General features: G+C 38.7%; 1 protein-coding gene across 3 annotated transcripts in view; it reads left to right on the forward strand.

The window, feature by feature from the left end:
- The window catches only part of ASB8 (ankyrin repeat and SOCS box containing 8), a 156,404-nt gene that overhangs the window by 2,635 nt on the left and 128,026 nt on the right, over positions 1 to 25,743 (forward strand). The gene's annotated exons all lie outside the window — the stretch shown is intronic.

Below are 25,743 nucleotides of genomic sequence, written 5' to 3' on the forward strand. Positions count from 1 at the left end.
GGTATTTCAGCCAAAAACAAATAAACAAGATTTTATTTAGCATGCACAAACTTAGGTAGCTATGTGATTTCTCTTAGAACACTGAAATATTGAGAGTTGCTTATGAATGCCTAGAGGTTTGTAGACCATGGGCTCAACACAATAGAAATGGTTTGTTTTCAAGGTTCTTTCTTGTAATACTAAATGAATCTGTAAGGCTCAGTGCTGATGTAATCATCATTGCCTTGACCAGTGCTTGAGTATGTGGGACAACACCTTCGATGCCTCTGTTTCTATACTTTTGCCAAGAGATGAAATAGGAATGAGAAGTTGAAATGGAGTTCAGGAAAATGAGGTTGTGTTTATACCAACACACTGCTGTCCCTTTCATTGTTAATGTCTGTTAATTGTGTGGGGCTCTTTCTATGATATTATGTTCTCTCTGTTTTTATATTTTCAAATATTTCACTGTGGATAGATTTAACTTTCTCTCTTTTAAGATAGATAATGCTCTGTTCGCCATTGGAGATGGCCTGTTGTTATTGCCAGCGGTAGTAGCATAAGTATTGGTATTCCCATTTCATTCCTCGGCAAAAGTATAAAAAGAGAAGCATTGAAGTTGTTATCCCACTGACTCAATACAAAATCCATACATTTTTCCATGTAAAATAATTCTTGCACTATCCTCAAAATCTAAGAGGAGTTGAGAAAACAGACATATTTTTAAGGAAGAAATTGACTGTACTGCATATCACATATTTGAGATAACCATTTGCCCAAATAAGCATAATGGCCACATTAAACAGGAAAACTGTGTTAGGCTATTATAAAACAATCAAGGGCAGGGACCACCCATTTGTTCTTTTTTGCCCTCAAGACTTTAAAAGGCTAGTAGACTACGAATGATAATATTACCTCATATTATTGAGCCATTGTGTATAATGTTATTCATAGATTGAGGCCTCCATCCCAGAGAGATCTGTGCTACCATATCACTAACTCCAACACAGTGACTGGGTCCTAATCAAGAACCATTTATGAAATTCCTTATTGGCTCTTTTTTGGATCAGACCATAGCAAGTATCCTTGATAGTTCACACCATTCAAAAGTGCTGGATGAGAAGTCTAAATACAATGCATCTCACTGTTGGAAATTTTCTATTCTAACTATTAATGTAGCAGACTACCTTCTTTTGATTATCAAGCAGACATAAAATGCCATTAACAAAACAGAATGCTTTTATGTGTTATCACTATCAATTGATATGCAAAGAAATTATTGAGATAAGGGTGTTACATCTTCTTGGGAACCCACTATGTAAAGGATATACCCTGTGACAGTGCTATGGACAGATTAATACTTTCACAGACTAAATGCAAATACTTTTACAAATGAAATGAAATCTTAATTATCTGCAGAAAAACATAGGCAAAATCTATATAGGTTGTAGAATAAATGGCGAGGTAACCAAATTGGTATTGTTGCTACCATTTTTAATATCCTTAATTGATTCACCTTGAGTAGCCTTTCCCTTGTTCCCTCTTGTATTCCATTGGCCCCTGAAACCACCTTCTCCTTAACCCCTGCTCGATGAAACACCAGCTAATTTGCTAGAAACCCTTCCATTCTAAATAAAAGAATACGTTTTATCATTCAGGGATAGAATTAGTCACTTCTCAAGACTCCCTCTTTATTTGGATTCCCAAACTTAATTCAGCTACTGATTGGTGTTTTAATTGATTGAACAAAAGAATTAAGAGCATACTCACCAAAATCTAATTATACCATTTATTATTAGACTATGTTATAATAAATTTCTTTTTTTATTTACTTAAGTATTGAAAAAGTTATATTAGGCAAAAAAAAGATCTAATAAATAATTCTACTAAATTATTTATCTACTCCACTCTACACTGCTAGTGGAGGGTGTCCAGGTTCTTGGCATTTTGAACAAAGAATTGCACAAAATGCACAAATAAAGCAACAAAAGAAAAGCACAGATTTATTGAAAAGAAAGTACATGCCACAGAGTGGGAGCAGTCTTGAGCAAACAGCTCATGAGCACTAGTTACAGAATTTTCTGAGGTTTAAATACCCTCTAGAGGTTTCTCATTGGTTACTTGGTGTATGCCCTATGCAAATGAAGAGGGTGAAGTAAAATTACAAGGTTAGTTACTTGGTGTACACCCTGTACAAATGAAGAGGAAGTTTCCTGTCATAGCTGAAGTGAAGTTACAAAGTTATTTACTTGGGCATAGAAAGTTGGGGTTTTTCTGTTGGATTTAGTTCTAGGAAGTCCTTAGGCTCCCTGCCTCCAGACCCTATTCTCCTGCCTCAATAGGACAACAGAGGAAAATTGCTAAATCAAAGAAATATTTACTGGTGGGAAACACACAGGATGTGAAATCTTATTATGTGACCTTCCTTGTTAGTGCAACAAACATTTCCATATATAGATGTTCCCTGACCTTGGCTTCCACTAGTCCTTGGTCACAACAACGTCTTCATCATTTAGGAAATGTTTGGGAATGAAAAGTACAAGGATGTGTGTCGCTGTTACCTCTAAGGTTGCTGTGAGGGTAGATGAGAAAATGTGTGTCAAGCGTTTAGTGTAGTGCCTGGAATATAGTAAACCAATGAATAAATGTCAGATGTATTAACTATGCAGCACATGACAAGTTACTCAGCTTTCTTATCTATAAAATTGAGGTACCAATACCACCCTGGCAGGGTTGTCATGACATTAGTAATGATCTATAATAAACTGTCAAACACTGGGCCTGGTACTTAATATGTATCTAATAATCAATTTAAAATAATTTAATAATACATCTTATTTACTATCTAAAAAGTAAGGTAATTAGATGGGTTAGCATTTCCAACTTTATAGCTGAATAACCATGAAGCTTTGCAATACCTAATAAACACAGTACAGTCTTTTCCACAACAAAGTGTTGTCATGTGTCACAAGGCTGGCCAAAGCCTGAATCTCTGATGGGCCATTTAGTGACTAATGAATAAGAGGTTAGAAAATGTAATGAATAAGCAAGTTCAAGCAGGCCTACATGTTAAAGAAGAGTCAGAACAGGACTTACACACAAATCAAGGTTATCGTCTGATAAGGGTCAGGCTCCAAGTGAAATCACCACATAGACTTTGAAGTGATTTTATAGAGAAGGGTAAGAATGAGGGCTTCTGTGGGTCCACTGTAGGGGTTTAGTGTATAACACTGTGATGACATGTAATACTGATGTTAGAAAGTATTGAATATACTCAAGAGTTTAGAACCAATTAGAAGATATAAGCAAAGCACAGCTGCTATAATGTGATTGGATCCAGACAGTGTTATAACTAGATTGGTGGTATATCTCTAGAAGAGTGAGAAAATGGTGCAGAGTTTTACTTTTAACCCTTATGAGAAAATAATGATGATAATAATAACTATAATAATATTCTTGAGTGATTAATATGTCCAAAGGTCATTTATTTTACATTTATTCATTTAACTGATCTTTCTTAAGCACCAAGTATGTGTTAATAGGCATTACTTTAATGGAGAATAGGATAGTTAACAAGTCGGACAAGATTCCTGCTGTTATTTGGCATATTGTCTATTGGATTTCGTAGATTATCATATATAAGTCTTCCAACAATGTCTTACAAGTATTATTAAAATTGTTTTATAGATAAGGAAACCTGAGGAACAGACAAGTTAAATAACTTTCTGAAACTCACAAAGCCAGCAAGTCAGGAAATAAATCCAGGTGGTCTAAGGTCACTGTTTTAGTCAGTCTGGGTACTAAAACAAAGTACCATAGCCTAGGTGGCTTATAAACAACAGATATTTATTTAATATTTTATTTAATGAATTTAATATTTATTTATTAAATATTAATATAATATTTATGGAGGCTGGAAGTTTGAGATCAGAATGTCAGCATGGTGGAGTTCTGATGAGGGCCCTCTTCCAGGTTGCAAACTGCCAACTTCTTATTGTAGCCTCACATGGAAGAAAGAGAGGGAGCTAGTTCCCTGGCCTCTTCTTACAAGGGCACTAATTCCATTCACGAGAGCTCCACCTTCATTACTTAATTACCTCCCAAAGATCCCACCTCCAAATATCATCACACTGTGGATTAGATTTCCACATATGACTTTTAGGGGTATATAACATGTAGATCATTGCAAAGGCCTTTGGATATTAACCAATAATATAACCAATAACTGGATATTATCCAATAACATGGATATTATTTCAGTGCTGCAATAGTCCAACTTTTATAAACCCAATTAAGGATATCAATAAATGTAACCAAGTTAATATTATAAGTCAGAGATTTTTACAACTTTCCATAAATTTCAAGTGAAAGAATTTTTAGAGCCCAATTTTCACAACGTCGTCTGAGTTCCACAAGAACCAACTAATAAAATACCCTAGCACACATTCATCATAACAAATGTCGGTTGTAACTGGAAATCCACATTAAATTTGAATATTCCCCAATAGTTTAAAAAGTAATTATAAATATTCTTTTCTAGCTACATGTATTTATTTATGTATTAGCCCATTCCCAGCAGATTTTATTTCATTCTTTCACAGTAAACAAATTCAGGGAATTTTTACTGTAAGTTTTACTGTAGTTCAAATCCAGTAAGTTTTACTGTAGTTTTCATGTTAATAATTTATATGGGTTAAAATAAGTTTTACTGTAGTTTTCATGTTAATGGTTTATATGGGTTAAAACTTGTACCCTCATTCTTAATTTTGTGGTACTCTATAGTCACCATATGAAAGAAATAAAGTTACTTTTGGGGAAATTACTTGAATAAGGTCAAATGAGATCTGCAACTGTGGGATACACTTTTGTCAACATTTTAAAAGGCCAACCAGGCTTTGGTCATTGTACATTGATATGGTATAGGCCTATGCTTTCATTATATTCATTTCAAAGCTCTGTATTAATTAGGAAATAATGGCTCATTCTGAGAGGAAATGATTATATTTGATTTTGAGAATTTTGCATTTGAGCTGATAAAATGAGATACACCAGAAAAAAGTGAAAACATGAAAATTAAGCTTCAGCGAAAGTGAAGTATAGGAAAGTTTTAAATATTTTGATAATTAATAGATTATATATCATATCAATATATTATATATTCCTCCCTGACCTCATTCTTGAAATCTCACCCAATCCTTGACCTTCCCTGGCAAAGATCAAAATTGAGAAAAAGATCGGGAGTGGGGTAAGTCTCAGGAATAAAATAAGAGGGCACCTGATGTTCACATTGCTTGGTAATGAAAAATAATAAAGGCTTTTTAAAGCAGTGTTAATGTGTCACCAAGGTCATTAAATCAGTTTGGAACCTGGCAGCATTTGTGCACACGAGTAACCAGACTCCCTATTGCAAGCCCTCATGTAATTTTAAAGTGGGTCATAGAGTCTAGGTAGCTTTGGAAAAACTTTTTTCCAATGTGAGCTCTTTTCTCTATAGGTACTATTCTTTGACAAGCCAGGCCAGATAGTCTGGATTAGTCCCTGCTTATGCAATGCAGGCTGCTACGTTTAAAACACGCTTTTATTCATTTTTAAAAGAAATGCATGCTTATTCATCACAGTTTGGAAAACCGGAAATTAGAACGAAGAAAAAATAACCCATAGCTTCACCATCCAATACCTTATGCAAATTTAGAAGTATTTTCTAAATCTTGTTTTATTTGTATAGTTAAAAAAACACTTGAAATCATATTGATGTATAATTATGAATGCTGGATTTTTTACTAAACATTGTAAGTATTTTACTATGTTGTTAGACATATAAATATTAACTTTCATGTATTTAAAAATTAAAGAAATTTTTTAAAGATCAAACTTAAGCTACTGCATAGTATTCCAGAGTTTATTTAATTATTGCCCTTTGACAGTTACTTATTTTTTTTCTGTTTTTAATACTGCAAACATGCTACACTGGATATCCTTTTATATTCTTCTTTGTGTATATATGTATATAATTCTCTGGGAGAGTTCTAGAAATGGAATTTCTAGTTGAAGGGTATATACATTTATATTTTGGTATATATTGCCAAATTGCCCTCCAAAAAGGCTGGGCTAATTTAAATTACTCCCAACAGTGTTTTATTGTTTGTTTGTTTGTTTGTTTGTTTGTTTTGAGACAGGGTCTCATTCTGTTGCCCAGGCTACAGTGTAGTGGCACAATCATAGCTCACTGTAACCTGGAACTCCTGGGCTCAAACAGTCCTCTCAGTGGGATCTTGCTACATTGTTCAGGCTGGTCTGGAACTCCTGGCCTCAATGGATCCTCCTGCCTCAGCCTCGGTGGGATTACAGGCATGAGCCACCATGCCTGGCTGTGTTTTATTGTTTTAATTTGCATTTCCTTATCGGTGCAACTGAGCATCTTTTCATCTGTTTATTTTTACTTCTTCTTTCGTGAATTGTTCTTCCTATCCTTCTCTAGTTTTTCACTGGGCTATTTATTGACTTGTAGGAGCTCTTTATATTCTGGGAGACAGAGAAATGACAGTGTCAGATAGGAGCTGGTCCAGTTGTTCTCTACTTAAACGGTAACAGAGAACACCAACATCAGACAAGGTTATTCTGTATCTGTGATAAAATAAGACAAAAAATATGACCACTCTGTAATTATGTCTGAGCAAAGATAAAAACAAGAACACTGTGCAAATCACAAAAATGACCACAAAAGTGAGGGCCTGCTGCTGTTTTACCCATTTACAACTTTAGCTCCATTGGATACCTCCTACCTCCTAGATGATAATTAAGATATGCAATCATGGAATTGCTTCACTTTCTGAAAGACTCACCCCAATATTTGACACAAGCCCAAACCACAAAACAATCCCCTCTTAACTGCCTCTTACTGAGATATCTCACAGGTTCCCCAGCACACAATCTCTTTTTGCAACAAGTAATAGATCCAATTCTGTTTGCCTACAAGTATGTTTTCTGGTATCTTTGGACCTCTGGATGTTAATCCTTTGCTCTGATGCTTGATACAGATAATTTCTCCTGGCCTTTCTTTTGTCTCCTAACTTTGTTTATGGTATCTCTGTTACTGATACGTTTCTAATTTTATGTTTTCAATTTTATCAATCTTCTCCTTTATGGCTTCTTTAGCTTTGTGACTTGTTTCCCTACCTTAGACTATAAATAGTATTATACCATATTTTCTTTTAATATTTTTACAATTAAAAAATGTTTAGCTCTTTAATTCATCTGGACTTTACTTTTGTGTGCAGGTAACGAAGATCGAAGTTTTTTCTAAATCTAGGACACTTCAGGACTTAATTCACACCCATGGCTTTCTCTGGGTGGCTTTCCTTGACTCTCTCCCACCACCTCAACAATCTGGGTTAGATGTCCTTGCGCTTTATTCCCATAGCACACATCGCAACAATCATCACTTAGAATAGTTTGCTTGAGAGCAAGAGCAGTGTTTTATTTATAATTGTATCTCCGTGTCCAGTAGGTTGCCTGCACAGTAGGAGTTTAACCAATATTTATCGATTGACTGTCCTCCTTACTTCTCCTTGAGAGCAGGGGCTGGATCGTATTTGGTTGGCCTCTACCGGGTAGATATGAAATTGAAATAAACCAGAGATTCAGTCCCTGTACTGTTGCCATGGCAATGCCGCGGCTTCTTCAGGTCTGCAACTTCAGTTGTGCACTACAATTGGCTAAGTAATCGAACGCTTGTCTCACTCCCCTTCACAATTTTCTCCCCGGCTGCTACACTTAAAACTAAAATTACGTAAACGGAAGGAATGATTTCCGTGCAGTTTCGCCAAAGCCCCTTTCCTGGATTCTGGCTCCTTCTTCTTGCCCCAAGGCTGAGGGGATGCAAGCAGTGACTCCTGTCCTCGGGTACCTTGCAGAGTCCTGGGGCTAGCTTAAGAGGTGCTGGAGAAAGACTGGGCGCCTGGAGTGGGTGGAAGCAGAAAGCTTCTATCTCATGGCGCACCCGTTTCCCGCACCCTGAAGCCTGGCTGGATCGGCCCTGTCCAGGGCTCCGATAGCCTGCACCGAGCGCACCAGCCGTGTGCTAATGGTCGGAACATGCGCACCTTTCTAGGAAGACTGTTAGAAGACGGGAGGCTGGGCTGTGGCCTGTGGGAAATGTAGTCTCAAGGCGTCCTGTGTCCCGGAGCCTGAGAGGCGGCGCTGCCTCAAAATGCTGACTCAGTCATTGACTGCTGAGGGAAAAGACTGTCGTGCTTCTTATTACTGAGACATAAACGAATGAGAAATGGGTGGGAGACTATAGATAATCTGGGGTAGAATTTGGTAGCCTCCTAATTTTCACCCTCCTGAAGAACTGACCCTACTGTCCTTCCGTCTCTTTCCTTAAAAGTGTTCCAGAATCTAGCTCGGCTTTTCATTCTGCTCACCTAAGCATTTTGGGTGTGTAGGTGGGAAAGTGGGTGGGGGGTGGGGGGGTGAAGGGGGTCGTGTCAGGTTTTTCTTTCTTTTTGTTTGTTTCCTTGAGAGTGCAAACTGGAAAGCCCAAATATGTAAAGGTGCCCAGAACAGTGCTCGGCGCAAAATAGCCAGGAGGTATATGATGTTTGTTGAATTTAATATGATAAAGGGCTTTGAGAGGAAAATGATTGCCCACTGTGGGATAAGGACTTGGGAGGCAGAATATATGGCGTGAGTCAAAGGATCTGTGGTCCTGGCACATGGCTTGACCCTCCACAGTACATCTTGGTCAGCTGCTTCATTTCACAGAACACTGAGATAAAAGGGCCCTGCCTGCCCAAGGTCCACCACTACACAGCAACAGCATTGAAACTAGAACCCAGGGCTCCCCTCCCATGGTTTACCTCCAGGTCAGACAATGAAGTGTGGAGATCAGCTTCTCACACCTCTGAGGGTAAATAAAGGCTAGGAAGGCAGTGTCAAGGAAAGACGATGCCAGAATCTGGCCTTTCTTCTAAGACAGATTGAGGTCTCCTGCTCTTCAGTAATGTGTTCTGTAGGTTAGCTAAACAAAGAGAGTTTACCCTTCCTGTGAGTCTCAGAAAGGAATGAATAACTATTTGAATTGCCAATGACAAGGAGCATGGAACCCAGGAAATTTAAAGTAAACTTTCAACTGTATCCTAAAATCCATATGATTCCTCCCATTTCTCCCCTCCTCCTCCTCCTCCTCCTCCTCCTCCTCCTCCTCCTCCTCCTCCTCCTCCTCCTCCTCCTCCTCCTCCTCCTTCTTCTTCTTCTTCTTCTTCTTCTTCTTCTTCTTCTTCTTCTTCTTCTTCTTCTTCTTCTTCTTCTTCTTCTTCTTTCTTCTTCTTCCTTCTTCTTCCAAATCCATGGAGTAAAGTGATAGCAAGTTTATTAAGAAAGTAAAGGGAGGCCGGGCGCCGTAGCTCACGCCTGTAATCCCACTTTGGGAGGCCGAGGCGGGCGGATCACGAGGTCAGGAGATCGAGACCATCCTGGCTAACACGGTGAAACCCCGTCTCTACTAAAAATAGAAGAAATTAGCCGGGCTTGGTGACAGGCGCCTGTAGTCTTGGCTACTCGGGAGGCTGAAGCAGGAGAATGGCGTGAACCTGGGAGGCGGAGCTTGCAGTGAGCTGAGATTGCCCCACTGTACTCCAGCCTGGGCGACTGAGTGAGACTCCGTCTCAAAAAAAAAAAAAAAAAGAAAGAAAGAAAGAAAGAAAAGTAAAGGGAAAAAAGAATGGATACTCCATAGGCAGAGCAGCCTTCCTCTTCTTAATGATAATTATCATCAGATCTATAGTAGCCTCTGGAATGATGGAGTTAGAAGATTTCATTCTTTCTTTCCTGGATCCCTTTAGAAATTGAATTCCTAATTGAGTGATGACCAGCCGCATGGCAAATGGAAAGAGCAGAGGCCTTGGCCTTAGAAAAGCCTAGATTCAAGTCCTAACTCTATAATTAAAACTAAATGATCAAATTACTTCTCTAAGTATTCTCATCTGTTAAAAAGGGTAATAGTACTTACTTCTTAAGGCTGTGGTAGAAAACAAATGAAATTTTTACTGGAGTTAAGCACCTACCACAAGGTAAAAGGGACATTGGTTTCACTCAGTTCCCCAAAAGTACCTGAATTGTAATTCAGGAACTAAAAAAGTAAGAAGCACAAATAGACACTTTTAGAGGAAGTTCTGGGCAACGTCTTTCTCCCTGACAGGATAGTCTGCAGGAGTATATGATAGGAATTTGGAATGCTAGCACCTAGAATGAGATGGTATTTAATTTCCACAGAGCTCCTGTGTGTACAAGGGTATACTTCTGAAAATCTGTATCTCTTTTCTTAGAAGCTGGCTCTTTCCTGGCCTACAGTTATAATCTGACCTACATAATGCCTTCAGGGCCAGACATTGGAGTCAGAAGGGTACCCTGTGGTAAAACTCAGGAATATTCCCCCGGAATCAGGAGTTCAACCTGTGGGAACTCTTTTGGCTCTAAGATTTCCTACCGTAGCTTTTTTGAATGAACTGTGACTCAATTCTAGAAGCTGTACCTTAAGAGTACAGCTTGAGGCCAGAACCACACTCAGAAACAGATCCTGGAGTTCTAAGAATTTGATCCTGTAAGAGTCTTGGGAGTTCACAAAGTAGGTGAGATGGGGCACTTGGGTGATCAGAGAGATAGGGAGTTTAGAAGGGCAGAGTTGGAGAGAAGGAACAGGGCTCATTGCCTCTGTTTATAAGGAAACACACACAAATTCAATATACAGAATACTGGTAGGTGGTTTTTGAGAATTATCTGGCAGAAAACAAAGTAGTGAACAGTGAGGAAGGAGTTTATGATGGGGCTAGCATCCCTTCTTTGTCTTTGGAAGATTTATATTTCCTTTGGGCCCCTAATCCTTTGCGAGACAGGTTAGTGATTCTTTCCTGAGGTTCCATAGCTCCCAATATTTATCTGCCTCTTTGCTTGAAGTTATAAACTATGGTAGGACAGCAGAGGTCACGATAGTAAAGGATGAAACTGGAAGTAGAAGCCAGGGCAACAAATTCGAGTAGAGATTGCAAGGTCCTTCAGCTAACTCTCTGTACTCTCTATCTCAATGGATCTTAGGCTTTAGGCCAGAATCTTTCAGAAATTTCTTTAATGTCACTAACAACGTCTGAAAACAGGTCTTTTCCCTCTTCCCCTTCCTCTTGTTTCTTAGGGTTATGCAAAATTTAACTCAATATAACAAGAAGTCTTAATCCTGAATGCTATAGGAACAAGAAGTGGTCTTCTGGTTGCAATCTAGAAACAGGACCAGGAAGTCCTTCTGATGGGGTTGGCTGGCATCATTGAGTCCACAGTAGAGAAAACTGATACCTAACCTGAAGAACTGCCCTAAAAAGAGGGGTTACAGCATCTGCATCCCAGATTGTGGGAACAGAGATGGCCCAGGTAAACGAAGGGAAATGTTTCAGTAGGTTAATCCCAATATAGATGAATGGGGCAGATAATAGTTTATCACTTCTATCCCTCCGCATCCACCCAAAACTTCTTAATCTCACCTGAGGCAAATTCAGATTGGGACAACCCTAAGTCTCAATGTTCTCAAGGCCCACCAAGAGAAGCTCTCAAAAGCAAAATACCTTTCTAACTAAATTTTATGGAAAATAGATCCAGATTTCAAGTTAATGATGAAAAAATACATTTTAGCTTTCATTTTTCTAGGGTTGTTAGTAGTACTACCTTTGGGAAGATAGAATAGTAGTGAGGAAAATCAAGATATTACTAGTTTTTAGTGATTTTCTTCTTTTCTGGATCATCCACCTTCCTAGTTTTCCACTCTTCCCACTGACAGTAATTCTAGAGACTGGAACATGACATCCCCAGATGGCATTTTCTTATAGTCAAATCCTAAGTAAGTTTTAATTATCTTTGTTTCTATTGAGAAAAACAATAGGCTATAAGTTTATGATTCAGAAATCATAAGGCTGAAGAATGGGGACTACCATGACATGTCATGATAAAATTTGACAAAAAGCTTTGATGGTGTGAGGCTATAGGAGGTGATTTTCTGAGAGTTTGGAGTGTGTGTTTGCTTGTAAATGTGTATTTCTGGAGTATGATCTCAAAAGGGTGCTAAAAGAGGAGATATGCTCAGACATATACCCATCCTGTGATGCTGAGTTTTTAAGTCTCATTACACTGAAAAGGTTTTACAGTAAACTTTTTCTTTAAAAGGCCGGTTAGTAAATATTCATTACTTTGCTGGCCACCTGGTCACTGTCACAACTACTCAAACCTGCCATTGTAGCACAAAAACAGCCAGAGACCAAATGTAAACAATTGAGCAGGGATATTGAAATATGAATTTCATACAATTTTATGTATCATAAAATGTTATTATTTTGATTTTTTCAACCATTAAAAAATGTGAAACTATTCTTATACAAAAATAGGCTGCAGGCTGAGTTAGCTTAAGAGTTTTTCTAAGTCTACAAAATTTCATTGTGCATTTTGGGAAGAAACAGGGCGTGGGTTGTAGTGTCAACTGTGAGCGTTTACAAGGGGAGAGCAAGCTGGATATTCCAAGTGAATATCCAACTTAAATATAGGACAAAATCAGACATTATGGCCCCTCTTGATTAACAGAATATGTGCACACTAAGAATAAAGACAAATAGTACTAAAAGACGTTGTAAATACTAAAAGACGTGGTAAGTATACTCTATGACATTTGCATAATGACAACATTAGCTAATGACACATTTCTCAAAACTTTTCCCCATTGTTAAGCAACACATGGCTATATTGTGGTGATAGTTTCCTCCCACATGATAGTCTCTTTGGCTCTTTTTCTTACTTCCTAGGAGATATCCTTAACTTTATTTTCCAACTATTCTATTGAGATTTCCATTTCTCTTACCATGTTTAATTCTAATAACTCTTGTTTGTTTTATAATATCATTTGTATAGCATCCTGTACTTGTTTTGTGGATGCAGTTTATCTCTCTGAGTATCTTTCGGTTTTGACTTTTGTTTTCTTCTCTCTGCATATTCTCTGTTTCCTCCAAAGTGCTTTTTTTTCTATTAGTTTGGTTTGGTCTTTATCTTTTATATTGGAAGCTTTCCTCATTTGTCTGGTGATACTTGGTTGTCTGTTTACAATTAGAGTGGAAGACTGTAATATGAATTGGAATTCTGAGTGCTTTGGCGAAACTTATCAACTTTGAGTTGTTTTATTGGTTAATCAGGTAGATTCTTTTATTGAGAAGCCCTAATATAAATATATTTAGGTCTTCCCTCTTGAGCTGCTCTGATTCATCAGTTAAGACTTTTTCAGTCCTTTACCTGGAGGGTAAATACCTGGTTACCAACATTCTGCAATTCAAATGGGAGAAGAGATCTGGAAATCTTAGCACTCAAAAGGCATATATTTCTTTCGTCTCTCTATTTTGCACATAGTATTAATATCTTCAAGTAGACCTGGTGTATCTGCAACAAAATTACTCTGTTTCTCCAAAGAATAAATTTTCAATTTTCTGTTAGGGTGGATAACAGATTGTTCTCACAGCTATGTGCAATGGGTGAAGGGATAAAGTAATTTAAATGTTTTAAAAATTTTTTTCAACCAATTCTTCTTTCTTAACTTTCACCCCCCACCCTTCATTCCTAATTTCCAGAGGATTTTACAATGTACATCACAGTTGGTTCTTGGTCCCATTCCCCTACCTAGCTGCTGTACTGGAATTTTTCTTTCTTAGCTTTGCAAAATCAAATATTACACATCTATCTGTTTATCTGTTTGCAAAATTTCATTGCTCAGGATTGTTTCCCCTTCTACTCAGAAATGCTGTCTTTTTATTTTCAGTTGACATGTAATAATTATACATATTTATGGGGTATAGAATGATATATCAATACATGTATATACAATGTGTAAAAGTCAACTCAGGCTAATTAGTATATCACCTCAAATATTTATCATTTCTTTGTATTATGGACATTCGAAATTCTCTCTTCTAGATTTTTGAAAATATACAATAAATTATAGTTAACCATATTTACCCTACAATGATGCATAACACCGGAACTAATTCCTCCTATGTATCTATAATTTTGAATTTGGTTTTGTTTGTTTGTTTGTTTGTTTTTGAGACGGAGTCTCACTCTGTCACCCAGGCTGGAGTGCAGTGGCGCGATCTCAGCTCACTGCAACCTCCAACTCCCAGGTTCAAGCAATTCTCCTGTCTCAACCTCCGGAGTAGCTGGGACTATAGGCACACACCACCACACCTGGCGAGTTTTTGTATTTTTAGTAGAGACGGGGTTTCACCATATTGGCCAGGCTGGTCTCAAACTCCTGACCTTGTGATCCACCCGCCTTGGCCTCCCAAAGTGCTGGGATTGCAGGCGTGAGCCACCGTGCCCTGCCAATTTTGAATTTGTTAACCAACCTCTCCTCCTCTCCTCTTGCATTCCCAGCCCCTAATATCCGAATTATACCCTCTACTTCCATATGCTAAAAATTTTTTTTAGCTCACACATATGAATGAGAACATGCAGTATTTACCTACCTGGGCCTGTTTTGCTTAACATGTCCTCCAGGCTCATCTATGTTGCTGCAAATGACAGGATTTCATTATTTCTTATGGCTGGATGATATTGCATTGTGTATGCGTACCACATTTTCTTTATCATCTACTCATGGACATTTGATTCCATATCTTGGCTACTGTGAATGGTGCTGCAATAATCATGGAGATGTGGGAATCCCTTTGCTATATTGATTTCCCTTCCTTTGGATAAATACCCAGCAGTGAAATTGCTGGATCATATGGTAGTTCTACTTTTGGTTTTTTGAGAAACCTCCATACTGTTTTTCATAATGGCTATGCTAATTTATATTCCCATCACCACTGTATAAGAATTCTCTTTTCCCCACATCTTCACCAGCATTTGTTATTTTTGTCTTTTTGATAATAGACATTCTAACTGGGGTGACATGATATTTTGATTTTGATTTGCATTTCTCTGGCAATTAGTGTTGTCAAGCATTTTTTTAATGTTTTTTGGCCATTTGTGTGTCTTCTTTTGAGAACTATCTACTGAGTTCCATTGCCTGCTTTTTAGTGGAGATTTTTTTATTTTTTCTTTCCTTTTCCTTCTCTCTCTCTCTCTCTTTTTTTTTTTTTTTTTTTTTGCTGTTGAGATATTTGAATTCCTTGTATATTCTGGATGTTCATTCCTTATTGAATGAATAGTTTGCAAATATTTTCTCCCATTCTACAGGTTGTCTCTTCACTCTGCTGATTATTCCCTTTGCTGTGCAGAAGGATCTTCAGTTTAATGTAGTCCCATTTATCTATTTTTGTTTTTGTTTAAAAGGGAGCAGAGTTAGATGTTAGTGTTCAAACCACAATTTTCAGGTTCCCAAGAATTTTGACATCTCTCAACAGCCCTCAGTGAATTCACTAACAATATGTAGAATGCCAATTCAACAAAAACAAATGTCCAGAGAAGATTCTGGGAAGATAGCAGAATAGGTAGCACCAACAATCTGTCTCCCTACCTAGACAAAAATTGCACTGGCAGAATCAGTCTGATGTAACTATTTTGGAACTCTGGAGTCTCTTGAAGGATTGTACCTTCCATAGGGGAAAGCTTGGACAATAAAGTGTGATTAACTTAAACCAATTTCAGTACTTTGCACAGTAGCAGCTACCTATTCCCCATTGTCAGCCATGTGGCAAGTAGCTGTGCGTATGTTCCTGGAACAGCTCACACACAACTTGCAGGGTCCAAAAGGGACCTTTTTCTCTAAATATCAGGGATTATGGTTCAAGGTCTGAGCTAAAAAGTAATTAACTAAATAAATAAAATATTAGGGATCATTGCTGCTTCTGAACACACAGGTGCAGACAAAGAGGCAGGCAGCCATTATTGTTTTAGTTCCCTCATCTTCCCTCAGCTGAGTGACTTCCAGTGTATTTAAAGGGCAAGTCTTCTTTTTCTCCCTTCATTTTTCTCTGTCTCTTATTTTTGAAGCAAAACATTAAAGACTAGGACTTTTAAAAAAACAACTGCATATATGGGAAAAAATAGAAAGTGACCACACATAACTAGGGAAAGATGCAGGGAATGCTAAACACATACAATCATGAAAAGCTAAGCACATGTCAAGAGGACACAGGCGCCAACTCAAAGAGCTCCCAGTTGCCAAGGCTGGAGCAATTTGAGCAAGAAAATAGTGCAGTACTGAATTACAACCCCAAATAAAATATCCATGAGTTCCTACTGATGTAAATGATTGGAAAAATACATAAATGAGGATGAATAGACAAATCTCTCATGCAGAAGAATTTAAAATAATTTATGTAGCCACTCCCCCATCAAGGAAGTGAAGCATAACTCCTGACTCCTTTATGTGCCGGCTATACCTAGTGATTTGCTTCCAAAGTAAACAGCATGAGGGGAGGGTCAAAAAAGTAACTTTACAGGAGAAACTTCACAAACACTGCTTCATTCAGGTGATCAAGGTTAACAAAAGTGATAATTCATCTGGATATAACGAACCTTTGATATGATGTGATGAAAATGACACTTTACCTCTGTGGTCTTCCTCCCAAAAACCCACAACCCTTGAGAAAAAAAAAAAAACTTCTTAAAAACCACAGCTGAGGAACATTATGCAAAATACCTAGCTAGTAATCCTCAAAACTTTCAAGGTCTAAGAAAATGCCACAGCCGAGAGGAGTCTAAGCAGACATGACAACTAAATGTAACTTATCTTGAATGGGCTCCTAGAACAGAAAAAGGACATTCAGTAAAAACGAAGGAAATGTGAATAAAATATGGACTTCAGTTAATAACAATGTACCAATATATGATACAACGTATCAATACATTAACTGTTCATTAATTGTGAGAAATGTACCATACTAATAATATTAATAATAGAGGAGTTTGCTGTGTGGTATATGGGAACTCTGTATTATCTTTGCTACTTTTCCATAATTTAAAAGTATTCTTAAATAAAAAGTTCATTAAACATACAACTAGAATTTTTTTTTTTTTTTTGAGACAGAGTCTCTGTCACCCAGGCTGGAGTGCAGTGGCGCAATCTCAGCTCACCCCAACCTCTGCCTCCCGGGTTCAAGCAATTCTCCTGCCTCAGCCTCCTGAGTACCTTACAGGCATGTGCCACCATGCCTGGCTAATTTTTTTGTATTTTTAGAAGAGATGGGGTTTTGCTGTGTTGGCCAGGCTGGTCTTGAACTCCTGGCCTCAAGTGATCCATCTGCCTTGGCCTCCCAAAGTACTGGGATTACAGACGTGAGTCACCATGCCTGGCCACAACTAGAATCTAATATCTCTATTAGATTAATATAGTATTATTAATTAAAATAGATTACATATATTATATAACTAATATATAATTAATATTATATTAATATAGTATTATATAGAATGTTACATTAAAAATATCTATGGAGTTTATTATATCATATGTATATGTAACTAGTTTATTGAACAGTTTCATACAGTGAGGCACAAGTATGAATCGTGAAATGGTTTTATGTTTCTCTAGTTACTGGCACCAACTGTGATATGCCAAATAATCCCTTCTATTGGATAACAGATCTTTTGATGAATATTCCATAACTGCCTGGTTACTTTCAGAGACTTACAGTCTATTCCTATCTTACAGTCAATTCAAAGCTGACTTCTGAGGCTGAATGCAGTGATCATGCCTGTAATCCCAGCACTTGGTGGGAGGATCATTTGAGGCCAGGAGTTTGAGACCAGTCTGGGCAACATAGTGAGGTCCAATCCCTACAAAAAATTAAAAGATTAGCCAAGAGTAGTGGTCCATGCCTGTAGTCCCAGCTACTCAGGAAGCTGATGGTGGAGGATCAGTTGAGCCCAGGAGCTCAAGGAGTGAGTCATGATCATACCACTGCACTCTAGCCTGGGCCACAGAGCAAGACCCTATCTTTAAAAAATAAAAATGAAAAATAAAAACAGCTGGTTCCTCTCCTATCCTCCAATGCTTATCAGGCTTGTAATAGCTTAGAGAAGAGGGAAGGCATGATCTGTTCATTCACTCTCTCCCACTCTAGCACCTTCTAGTGGGCCCTTTGGATGGAGAGTGGTCTGTCTCTGAGACGTTGCTTTTCCCTTCATTTTCAACACCCTAACACGTCTGGCATCAGGCACTAGAAGGGGAAATTGAAGGGAAGCAGGAGTTTATTATGCAGTAATGTACCTGCTAAAGATAGAAAAGTATTCCTAGTTATTCTTGGACTCAATTTGGTTTTGTTTCCTACTGGTGGCCACCATGGATGTGGTGATTTCCATATAGATGCTATATATATTTTTCTGGGGTGATACTTGGCTTTAAACTGGTATCCTCCTTTGCTAAAGTCACCCCAACCCAGAGATATGCATTGAAGCTTCTATTTGGCATCTGCCTTCATGACCCAACTCCCTCTCTAGACAGGATGTTTCCTCTCTCTGTGGCTGCCTAGACAACCCTGTTTCCTGTCCTTTTCTTCATCTTATCTTTATGTGAAGGTGAGCTAGGAGACTGGCAGAACTTGTTTTCTGGTCACAATTCTGCTGACCAAAACAGGATTTAGTCCAGACAGGATAAAGTTAAGAAACTAGCCAAAAACCAGCAGATGGTGACTGAAAGCAATCCCTAGCTGCTCTCATTGCTCGTTAGCATAAGACACTCCCACCAGTCCCACGACAGTTTACAAATGCCATGGCAGTGACTGGAAGTTACCACCCCTTTCCATGGCAATGACCTGGAAGTTACCACCCCTTTGGTAGAGAGTTCTAAATAATCTACTCCTCAATTTGCATTAAACCATCCCTTAATTTGCATGTAATTGAAAGTGAGTATAAGTGAGTAAAAGTATAGTTGCCAAGAGCCCATGCATTGCTGATTCTGGGCACATGGCCTGTGAGTTAGCCCTGCTTTGCTAGAAGTAGTACCATTTAATAAAATATTGTTGTCTAACACCACCAGCTCATCCTTGAATTCTTCCCTGGGTGAAGCCAAGAACCCTCCTGGGCTAAACTGCAATTTTAGGGCTCCCCTGTCCTGCCTCAAAGCCACTGGCACCACTGAATTCCACTGGCACCACTGAATTCCTCTTTCTTGATCTACTAGGACCTTGGGGATTTGGTGGAATGCTCCCATAATTTCATCCAAAGCTCATTACCTCATTGCCCCTATTTTCCCATGGGGTCAGGTAACTCCAGCAAGCCTCTCACATTCAGACATTTCAAGACAAAAGCAAGCACACATTTTTAGGTTCAGTTTTGGGGTGACTCTAGTCACCTCAGTAAAATAAAAGTAGTGATGTCTACCTGCAGAAAAAAATGCTGTATAAGTAGCCTCACTTAATGTCTGACGTAAGTAATAAGAATACCTCACATTTATTACACCCTTGTAATGTTTTGTTTGGTGGGACAAAACAGGCTGGAAGGGCCAGGCGCGGTGGCTCACACCTGTAGTCCCAGCAATTTGGGAGGTCGAGGCGGGCGGATTGCCTGAGCTCAGGAGTTCGCCACCAGCCTGGGCAACACAATGAAACCTTGTCTGTACTAAAATACAAAAAAAAGTTAGCTGGGTTGTGTGGTGGCGTGCACCTGTAATCCCAGCTACTCGGGAGGCTGAGGCAGGAGAATCACTTGAACCCGGGAGGTGGAAGTTGCAGTGAGCCAAGATCGCACCACTGTATTCCAGCCTGGGCGACAGAGTGAGACTCCATCTACAAAGAAAAATGGGAAGGGGGTGCTGGAAGAACAGATCTGCTCCTAATTTGTATGTCCAAGTCTAATTTAGAACATACACAAAAATCTGTCTCCTGTACAGCTCAAATGGTTTACCCTAGGTCATGTTAAAAACTTTTATTAATTTTTTATCTTTGCTCCACTGATTATGCAAGGCATTCTTGAGTAACAAAAAGCAGACCCTCTTCCACCTTTAGGAATTTATCATACAGAAATAGTTGTTCATCTGTCCCAAGCATATGTGTACAAGATGTTCATTTACTTATAACAGTGAAAGTTTCAAAACCTAATTGTTCATCAGTAAGAGAATAGTTTAATAAATTATAATGCACCTACGGAGGCAGTACATGCAATAGTGGTTAAAAGCATGAGATCTGGAACTAGAACATCTGGTTGAAATTCTGGCTCTGCAATTTACCAGTTATGTGACTATATCTCAATTTCTATATCTATAAACTGGAGGTATACTGGTTCCTACATAATATGGTTATTGTGTGACCTTGAGTAAATTATTTTATCTACTTGACCCCTTCTTTTTTTTTTTAACCTGCTAATGCAACAGTAATTTTTTCTTTTTTTGACTGACCCCCAGTTTTTTTCAACAGTAAAATAAAAGTAGTGATGTCTACCTGCAGAAAAAATACTGTATAAGTAGCCTCACTTAATGTCTGATGTAAGTAATAAGAATACCTCACATTTATCGCACCCTTGTAATGTGCCAGGCATTGTTCAGTTTGCATACATACATTGATGAATTTACTCTTCCCCAAAAATATTTGGTGTAGATACTATTATTACTCCCATTTTGCAGATGAGAAAACAGAGTTAAAAAGAGCTTAAATAACTTTCCCATAGTTACAACTTCCAATAATAGTTAGATCCTCTGGGTATAATAGCTGCTATTTAAGAAATAAGGCACACATCTGTTGGGATCCTTTCAGTTGCATGTAGTATGAATCCAACCAAAAGTGACAAAACAATGAGTACATTTTTAAGTCACATTACAAGGACTACAGAGATGGCGATGATCCAGGGTTAGTTAAGTCAGCAACTCAATAACTTCATCAAAATCCAGGTATTTTCTAAATCTTTCTGCTCTGCCCTCTTCATGGGGTGTTGATTTGCCTTCTTAGACTCAATGTCCTTATGTTTCCAAGTTGAGTGACATGGTTGTGGAGATCAAATGCAAAACACTACATTCAGAGAACCAGGAATCATCCCTGTGTTTGTGTCCCTTTTAAGAGCAAGAATAAATTTTCCCAGAAGTCTTCCGGATTAGTCTCACATAATTTTTACTAGAATTTCATCATAATCTTATAAGTCATGCACCACATAGTGATATTTTTGTCAACAATAAACTGCAGATATGATGGTGGCCCTATAAGATTATAATACCATACTTTCACTGTGCCTTTTCTATGTTTAGATATGCTTAGATACACAAATACCATGGTGCTACAATTGCCCACAGTATTCAGTACAGTAACATGCACAGGTTTGTAGCCTACAAGCAATAGGGATATCATATTGCCTAGGTGTGTGGTAGGATATGCCGTCTAGGTTTGTGGAAGTACACTCCGTGTCTGCACAAGGACAAAATAACCTAAAGAGGCATTTTTAAGAATGTATTCTCCATCCTGGCTAACGTGGTGAAACCCCGTCTCTACTAAAAATACAAAAAAGTAGCTGGGTGTGGTGGCACATGCCTGTAGTCCCAGCTACCTGGGAGGCTGAGGCAGGAGAATTGCTTGAATCCAGGAGGCGGAGGTTGCAGTGAGCCGAGATTGCGCCACTGCACTCCAGCCTGGGCAACAGCGAGACTCTGTCTCAAAAAAAAAAAAAAAAAAAAAAAAAAAAAAAAAAGGCATCCTCATTGAGAGACACATGATTGTATTTAAAGTAACCCTTCACAAGGGAAATAGGATCACCATGTTTGGTTTAGGCTAACTAAGATTGAACTTCCGGGGCTAGAAAGGGGCCCAGATACCTTGTAAGCATTTGGTCATCAGGAGAAGGGGAAGCAAAATTAGAAACCTATTACAGAGAATGAAGGAAGGAAGTGTTGTTTGCATTCTTGTTTAATTTCTTTGCTTTGAGTGTGGACTGGACCTAATGATTTGCTTCTAATAAATAGGATACAGAAAATGATGAAATGTCACTTTCATGATTAGGCCATAAGAGACTCTGACTTTCACATCAGTGGCATTTTCTCTCTCTGGCTCTTGTGTGCACATACTGGATGAGGCCAAAGGGAGAGACTCACATGTCAAGGAACTGAGGGCAGCCTCTAACCAACCACTAGGGAAGCACTGAGGCCTCAGTCTAAACATACGAACATACATGACACTAAATAATAACCCAATGTGCCGGATAACTTCCTTTTGCCCTCACAAATCCATTTCCCACTCTTTTCCATCCTGCTCCATGCTCCTAGTAGCTCAGTGGTCCCAACCTCTTTGGCATTAGGGGCCAGTTTTGTGGAAGACAATTTTTCCATGGACTAGGTTGGGGATGGTTTCGGGATGATTCAAGCATTTATTGTGCCTTTTATTTATATTATTATTCTATTAATATCCTATTAGTATTACACTTTAATATGTAATGAAATAATTATACAGCTCGCCATAATATAGAATCAATCAGTGGAAGCCCTGAGCTTGTTTTCCTGCAAATAGATGGTCCCATCTGGGGGGTGATGGGAGATAGCAACAGATCATCAGGCATTAGAATCTCATAAGGAGTGTGCAACCTAGATCCCACACACGTGCAGTTCACAACAGGGTTCATGCTCCTGTGAGAATCAAATGCCACTGTTGATCTGACAGGGGTCACAGCTCAGGTGGTAATGTGAGTAATGGGGAGCAGCTGTAAATACAGATGAAGTTTTACTTGCTTGCCCACCACTCACCTTCTGCTGTGTGGCCCGGCTCCTAATAGGCCACTGACCAGTACCAGTCTGTGACCTGGGGGCTGGGAACCCCTATAGTAGCTAATCTGTATGTTCTACATCAGCGAGCTCCTTTGTCCTCTGGCTTCCATTTGGGTTCTACCAAGGGGGACACTGGAGTGAGATCTAGGAATTATTCTGCCAGCAAACCTCTCTGTAAATATGACTTTATTTGAAAATAGTGTTTTGTAGATACAATCAAGTTGAGATGAGGCCAAACTAAATAAAGGCAATCCCTAATCCAATGACTAATTCTTAGAAGAAGGGGGAAGTTTGAACACACACAGAGCTGCACAAGGAGAATGTCATGTGATGACAGAGGCAGAGATTAAGGTAATGATAAGGCAAAGGATGCCAGGGGTTTCTGGCAGTTACCAGGAGAGAAGCATGGAACAGATTCTCCCTCAGAATCTCTAGAAGGAACCAATTCTGCCAACACCTTGATTTTGGACTTCTAGTCTCCAAAACTGTGAAAGAATACATTCCCGCTCCTTTAGGCCACTCAATTTGTGGTCGTTTGTTATGGCAGCCCTAGGAGATGAACAGATTGATTGGACATTTTTCTTTGGTGTTATGTTAGAAATATCTGTGTTGAGTGGACCCATTACAATTTTAATGTGTTTTCTCCTGATTATGATAGTAATACATTGAAACTACAAAAAAACTGTAAAGAAGAATAACAATTCAAAAATATTCATGACTTCTATAGTTATCATTTTGGTATATTTCCACTGCCTAAATGTGATTTGGCATACCTTTTTCACATGATATGTAGAATTTTCATCCTGAATTTTCCTTAAAATTATAGGTAAGTATGTATCCGTGGTATAAAGAACTCATCATAGATACATTGACTGTATAAAATGCCATTATGTAGGTGTTCTATATTTAATTTAACAGTTTATCTCTTGTAGAATAATTGTTGTCCATTTGTTATTATTAGAAACATTCTGTGATGCCGGGTGCAATGAGATTAATGTCTTTTTTTTCCAGAAGGGGATTTAATTTTTATCCCAGTCAGTGATTGGGATAGATTATATGAGAAGTGTATGTTAATAGATATGTCCCAAAGTCAGGGACTTTCTGACTAATCCAGAAATAACTGCAAGGATAAGATTTAGGGTGAGAATAGAGAGGACTTTGTAGGGACAGTACTTAAGTTACACAGCTGGGAGAGCTGGTGCTGGAGTTGCCATTTTACTCATGATACTTGGAACAAGATCTGCAGGGACACCTCCTGGACATGGGCCCTTTGCTCACTCTTTTAATAAATCCCAGTTGCTCCTGTGATCCTCCTTGGATAGTCACTGAGCAGTCCCTGTAGGTATCTTCCTAACTAAACTCTTGAGAATCATTTAGAGTAAAAGCAAAACTCAAGCTGGCCTTAACTGATCTGATGTAAAGCTGCCCGTGGAGATTTCCACACATGGGACAGCTGGGATTATCTAAGTAGCAAATGCTAATGAGACCCTGAGGGTCCCGGCTCAACACTACCTTCCCCTCCCCTCAGGCCTGTTCCCCCAGATACCAGAGAAGGAGGAAGGATGAGGGGACCAACTGGGCAGAGATTGGCTTGGACCCAAGTGCCTCCTTAGAGTGTGATCAAGACTATTACTCTGCTTCTCCAGGGAGAAAAGTTTGGAAGTTCAAAGTCATTTTTATTGGCCTAACTGGCATGTGCTGGGCAATGCTCTGCACTATAAATTGAGATGATCAAATCCAGAAAAGGTCAATACATTATATATTTCTTTGGTCTCCTTCAGAAAGTGAAGTATAGTGAGCTCATATCATGAAAAAATAACCTTTGTAATAAGATTGGAAAACTTATTTCAAGAAGCTTAGGCCCCTCCCTGAGAGGCTGTCACAGGGAAGTTATCCAAGAACCCAATCTATGCAGACCCTTTCTCCTCACCCTAGAACACAAAAGTGTTCAAGTCATTCCCTCATTTTTTCATTCAAAACATATAATCAGCTTATTATGTGCCAAGCAGGGTGTTGACTATTATGGGAGACAGATGAATAAAATATGGTCTTTCCTTTAAGATGGGTAAAATCCTGGCAGGAAAGAGCTGTCATTTAAAACAATCATTACAAGAGGTAGAGAATGTTAAACGCAACCAATGAGGCATAAACAAAATCAGAGGTTCAGAAGTGGGACACTATACTCAATTTCTGGCTGAAAAGATAAGGAGAGACCTCAGAGAAGATTAAGCATTTAATCTGAGTCTTAAAAGTTTCCAATGTTCTCTCTTTTCTTTGCCTATGGCTGCTGCCCTGGATTATACCCTCATTATCTCATCTACCTATTTACTCACTCATTCAACACTTTTTTAAAAAACTTACAAATTACCAAGGTCAAGGCCAGCTGTGGGGATACAACAGCAAACAACACAGAAATGGCCCTTTCCTTCATGGTCCTTACAGTCTAGTTGGGAAGATAAGTAAACAGACAAATTAGAATGATGATAGAACTAAACAAAGAGCTAGTTAGAGAACAGCAGGGGATCAGCTTTAGAGAGGAAGGTCAGGGAAGGCCTATTTGAGAAAGTGACACATATGCTAAGACTTAAGGCATGAGAATGAGCAAGGCTTGGCAAAAGTTAGAGAATGAGCAAGGCTTGGCAAAAGTTAGAGAAAGAGCATTCTAGAGAGATGGAACAGCATATTCAAAAGCTATGAAATAGGGAAGAGCTTATAGATATCAAGTTTCTGAAATGTGAATAAAGAAGAAACTAGAATGAGATGAGGTTGGAAAGAGAGGCAGAGGGAGGATGGCCTTGCTCTTATTAGAAGTTTACATTTTATTTTAAATGTATCAAATTATGCCCCCAATTGACAGACAAGGCAGACTCCCTGTGGCTCAAAAGCTAAAAGCAGAACCAAGAGGCCATAGCAGAGTGAGGGAGTGATCATGCACTCTGTATCTGTCAAAACTATTGCAAAACCAGTTTTTCTGCAATCAAGTCAAAGAACAGTTCCTGAAAACAATGTCAAAAACAACTACAGCTGGAAATTCCCCAACTGACCACCAATAGGTCACCTGG

This window comes from Pan paniscus, chromosome 10, assembly GCF_029289425.2.
Source record: "Pan paniscus chromosome 10, NHGRI_mPanPan1-v2.0_pri, whole genome shotgun sequence".
In the NCBI taxonomy this organism is placed as follows: Eukaryota; Metazoa; Chordata; class Mammalia; order Primates; family Hominidae; genus Pan; species Pan paniscus.